The sequence below is a fragment of the Penicillium maclennaniae genome, assembly GCF_028827695.1.
Source record: "Penicillium maclennaniae strain IBT 15551 chromosome Unknown utg000005l:1.0-2652337.0:1.0-2654196.0, whole genome shotgun sequence".
Classification (NCBI taxonomy): Eukaryota; Fungi; Ascomycota; class Eurotiomycetes; order Eurotiales; family Aspergillaceae; genus Penicillium; species Penicillium maclennaniae.
The window spans coordinates 25,054-31,053 of NW_026623217.1; positions in this window are offsets into that span (position 1 = coordinate 25,054).

Genomic DNA, 6,000 nt, shown 5'->3' on the forward strand with positions numbered 1-6,000 from the left:
ATGGGATAGGGACCTATCGATCTATAGATCTATATATTTGCTATCCCGTGGAATATCCCTAAAACTTATACTCCTAATATATCCGATGTAACCAAATATACTCATACGCTAACCGGGAATACCTACCGTCTACCGAATACCCTAAATATACTCGAACCACGTCTAAATCTGTTACCCGGACCTACGCGCTCTGTATCAGCTAGCACCATTATTCGTACCCGCCTTGCCGCCTATTAGGCTATTCCTAATAGATTAATATCGCTATTATCGGATACAAAAACTGCTAGTATATAAGGCTAAGCCACTAACCTCGCGGTTACGCGCTAAGGACTTTAGTAGCTTGCGATATAGCTATCTATAAGTACCCTAATAACTTCCCTATATCTTAATCTATTATATATCAAATAATAGGATCCTAAGAGCTAACGGTTATATTACTATTTAGTCTTAATTTATTATATCCTATATCTAGTACTAAGGCGACTCTATAGCTTTAAGGCTATAAAGCTATTTATATTATTTCTAAGGCTGTATTATCTTAAGCGTACCTTATAGGTATCAAGTAATAATAAGTATTATAAATAAATAGACTATTTAGTTTTTTTTCCCTTACGCTAAATATAATCGCCTAATACTATAAATCACTTATTAAGGAGTAGATAAGAAACAATTTTTTAGGGTTCTGCTACTATAATAGAAGACACTATAGGGTTAGGTCGCTAGCTCCTGTAAATCTAGCTACTTATTTGCTTTTTTTAACCTAGAAACCTAACTAAAATATAAGGTATAATCTAGAATAACTCACTCTCAATATCTATATAATAAATAAATATAGTTAGGTAAGGTTACTTCTTATATTAAAGAACCTAAAGGGGGAGACCTAGCGATATTTATAGTTAAAAATAATATAAGGCTAAAACTATCTTTAGTACTTCGTAGATATTAATTAGTTCCTAATAAGCTCCTTTTTTAATATAATATAAGAGATTTATTTCCTTAATAAGATTTCTTAAGCGCGCTTAAGCTAATATAGCGATAATATTACCTAAGTTAGTTCAAGGGATAGCTAATTAAGCTTAATATTATCTTAAAGATCTCTTTTACGTAGTCTCCCTTAGCGGAATCTAAAGGAATTCCTTTAATATAGATATTCTTAGTACTAACTAAGGTAATTCCTAATTTATAGCCCTTAATATCCTTAATAATAATAGAGGTAATTTTTAATATATAGCCTCTAATAACACTAATATTATTAATAGCACGAACTAACTAAGTCTTACTTATATAGACTTTAAGTAACTATATTGCACGATTAAGAAAATTAGTATAGTTATAATTTTAGCCCTAAACGCTTCTCTATAATATAGAGAGCCTAACTATCAAGCTAAAACCTTAATACGCTCTTTAATAGATTAGTCTCCTTTATATATAACTTTATAATATCTCGAAGGAGATCTTTATAGTTAGGAAAATATACTTATTTAGGGATTTAGCGCTAGATACCTTTATATTATTAGCTACCTTAGTCTAAGTCTTATAATATATAGGAGATACTTATGTATACTCTTATATAACCCTACTTTATAAATATCTCTATACTAAGGCGTAATATTATATAGCGCTTAAGAGGGCTTAGGGCCAGTCTTATAGCGCCTAAGAGGAATACTAAGTTATAATAAAGTTATTTAAGGCCTTAGATAATAAGATAACGATATAGGAGGAGAATAAGTATTATATTTAATCTTAAATATTGTAGTTATTTTATTATTATTATTTTAATAATATATTTACTTAGCTTTAGTAAAATTTAAACTATCTTTACTTAGCTATCGAACTTATTTATAGTCTTTACCTTATCTAATATCTTTACTAAGAGTATTTATAGGTAGTAATAATAATAATTTATACCTTATATTATAGATTTAGTGGCTAAGACGCCTGCCTCTTAAATTTCTAAGAGTTATAGATTAATAAGCGATAGTAGCCTCTTACTAAAGGTAAGAAGGTTAATAAAAGAATTAAAGATCTTAAATAAGGCGAGATAATAAAGTAATATAGTTATACTTAGTTCTTAGATAAATTTAACTAAGAATTAATACTCTTTTAAGAATTATATTAGTTTAGGCTAGCTATCTATCTCTTATCTCTCCTTAGAGCCTATTATTTATAGTATTAGTTAGTATAATATATCTTAGATAACTAAGTCTTTTTTTATAATATATTTCGCGAGCTTAAGATAGATTATAGATATTATATAAGGTCTTATAAAATCCTTAATTTATAAGCTAAACTTTATCTTATTATCTTTTATTAAGAAATATTCTAATACCTAGTAGTAATCTAATATTTTCGTAAATCTTATATCACTAAGGCGCGTAAAGGCTAGTGACCCCTTATAATGAGACCTGGCACTCACCCGCGGGTGACCCTCCGGACCCTCCACCCGCACCTCCTCTTGGCGGCTGGAGGGTCCGATTTCTAGACCCTGAGGGTTAGGCACCTATATGTCCGACCCTCCGAGGGTCACCCTCAGGTTCACCCTTAGGGTCTATAAATAGGATAAATAGGTAGAAAACGTGACTTACTCGTTCATGCATAAGTTATACGGATTCTGGGGGTTTTTCTGTGTATTTATTGGTAATTTTTAATACTAAGTAGTTCTAGTTTTCTGACGGCCATTATTATTTAGGGGTATTTTGCTACGGCGTTACCTTTTCTGATAGCTATTATTATTTAGGGGTATTCTGCTATAGTATTACCTTTTCTAATAGCTATTATTATTTAGGGCTATTCTACTATATTGTTACCTTTTCTGATAGCTATTAGAAAAGGGTATTAGGGACTGAGAGCTACGATATAAGTAGATTCTGATAGCTATTAGAAATAGGCTTCTTTAGCTATAGTATTAGCCTTTATAAAGTGAGAGAAAAATATCGCATAATTAGATTAGTATACAGGATAAATAATAAATTATTAAGACCTAAGTATATAGTTATTAAGTAGCTTTAAGCGCTTACGCTTCTTACTAAATATACGCTATTAGGTATTAGGTAGAGGAAGGTTAGTATCGTTATTATTATTCTTATTATAATCTATACTCTCTATCCCTTTATGATTAGCTATCGTCGTATAAGACTGTAGAAGGGACTCCCTATCCTAAGCCTATATATTATTCTCCTTAGTATTACTAATTAGATTAAAGGATTTATCCTAGGTTTTATTAGCCTTAGCTATTACTATAATCTCTTAATACAAGAGATATTCTTATAAGATAAGCCACTTCTGCTTATAAAGGTTAAATCTTATTATATATATCTAGAGTATAATATCACAAATTGTCTTTAGCTTTAACGAGCCTTATCGATAATAATAGATATCTTAGGTAGAGTTAAAGAGGCGTTCTACCCTTACTCTAGTTACTAGAATTAATATTATATCCTACGTAAGGCTTATAAGTACGGGAAACTCGTATTTATACTCTTTTTAGAATATCTGAGGGGAGCCTTATATAGTTACTAAAATAAGGATTCAGTATAATTTAGTAAGAAAAAAAAAGAATATATAACTTTTAGGATATCTTATAAGCTTATCGTATTACAGAGGTAATTGTGAAGGGCTGAAGTAAGACTTAGATTCAATCTGACTAGGCCACAAACTGTGTACAAAAAGCTTAAAGAAGGGATATTCCCTCCGTGCGTTCGTTCCGTTAATATGCCAGGGTCACGTGGTTTATATAACCTATACCGGGTATAGGCCCGTGATAATACCCCCCCTCTAACCTAAGCCTCCCGGGGGTCGCGATAATATACGTATCGGTATCGATTTAACGTTATATTACGTCCGAAACGGGGCCGTTTCGTTCCTTAAAGGCTTCTAATATAGCGTAATCCTAGACGGAGTCTAAGTTTTCCTATATTTATTCTGCCTACCCTATCTATTATACTAGCGCTTCGTCGCGGTATCCCTATCCGATCTTCTTACACCGAACGGTAAGGATTTTCTGAATCTCGTACTCTTCTTCGCTATCGACTATAATCGGAGGCGGCTACGTATCGTCTATAATTTATAATAGGAAGGGGTCCGCTACTATAGGCCTAACTAATTCGATATAGAAGACTAGGTAAACGCCTATAGGTATATTAAGCTTAATAATATACGATAATAGTATATCTATGACTCTATACCGGGCGTATAGCCAGTCTAGCTTCTTTAATAGTTATTACGTACGTATATTCCGAAGGTTTAACTATACTTAGTTATCTTTCTTATAGATAGGGGCGGCCTAGCGTCGTCGATTTATTTGCTTTTCCTATAGTGCCTATACCGAAGTAATAGCGATTTAGGCCTAATCGGTAGCTTCTCGTAGGCGATTTATAAATATTTCGCCTACTTTTCCTAGCTATATTAGGGCGTCCGGTAACTAATTTAACTTATCTATCCTAATTAGGTTAATATAGTACCTATAAGTAAAGAAGAAGGGGGAGATCCCTATTAATATTATATTACGATTATTAATTATAGTAGCGACTATTAGTAGAAGCTTCTTCTAATTATCCTATATATAAGTAGAAAAAATATATAGGATCCGTTTAATTTCTTAGTTAGCTCGCTCTATTATACTATCGGTCTATAGGTAGAAGGCAATTAATAATTATTGTTAAATTAATAGTATTTTATATACTCTTCCCTAAAATACACTTACGAACTAAGGGCCGCGGTCACTTACGATCGTTAATAGGACACTATAATATATATAGAAGTATATAAGGAATACTTCCGCTATATCTTCTACTATTATATCCCTTATTCTAATAAGGATCACGCCTTTCGTTAGCTAGTCCGTAATTGCTATATAATTTATTACTCCTATAGATCCGGATAATAGTAGGCTAATAATAAAGTCCACTAATATTTTAGCCTAGATTTATTAGGGAATTAGTAGTAGTCTTAATAGCCTATACTTTATATTACGCTATACTGAGCTACGTCCGCAGATAGTATAGTTCCGTAAAAATTATTATATATTCTTCGTGGCTCCGGGCTAGAAGAATCGTTAAGATAATATTAAATATATCGCGTCTTATCTAGGGTGCGTTATTATATATAAGTTATAGATCTTCTGGATAATACCTATTCGTAGGGTCTCGTTATCTGGGATCTATATTTATTACCTAAAATAGAGTAACCCTTAATTATCTAAATAGTACTCTGATAGGCTCGTCTTTATATTTATTTTAGCCGCGATTCGACGGTCTCTCTTTAGTAAAGCGTAGGAGATTTATTAATATATTATATCGGAACTCCTTATCTTTATCTACTCTGCCTATAGCTCTAGTTCCTTAAATAATAGGATATTTCTTTCGGAATCTGTCTCTCCTTATACTTAGTTATTATTTATTTACCTTATCTTAACCGAGACCCTTTTAAGTAAGACTTAGAAGTGATTCGATAGCCTTTTATCGGAGATACCCTTAGGTATATCTTAGTTTTAATAAGAGAGAGCGTCTAGCTATACTATTAGCTTACCTAGGCGATATTATAGGTTAAAGTTAAACTCTGTTAAAAGGTCGGCCTACCTTATCTACTATTTATTAAGGTACTATACCTTACTAAAGTATCGTAGGTTTTTATAGTCCGTTATAATAGTAAATCGGGGTATTATCTTTAGCTCCGGCCTCTATTTACGTAGGGCTTATACGATAGCTAGGAGCTTCTTATCGTAAATCTCGTAGTTTAACTCTGCTAAGGATAGCTTCTATAATAGATAGGCGTATAGTTATAGGTAGCTATTAGGTCTATACTATAATAATACTGCCTTAGTGGCCTAGCCGGAGATATTGGCTTTAATTACTATTTTGCGGCCTTCTTCGAAGTACGCTAAGATTAGTACGTTAATAAAAAGATCCTTTAGCTCCGTAAAGGCCTATTAGTAGTTATTATCCTATTAAAATATAGTGTTCTTCCTTATTAGTCGTATTAACGGTGCTAAAAGGTCGGCGA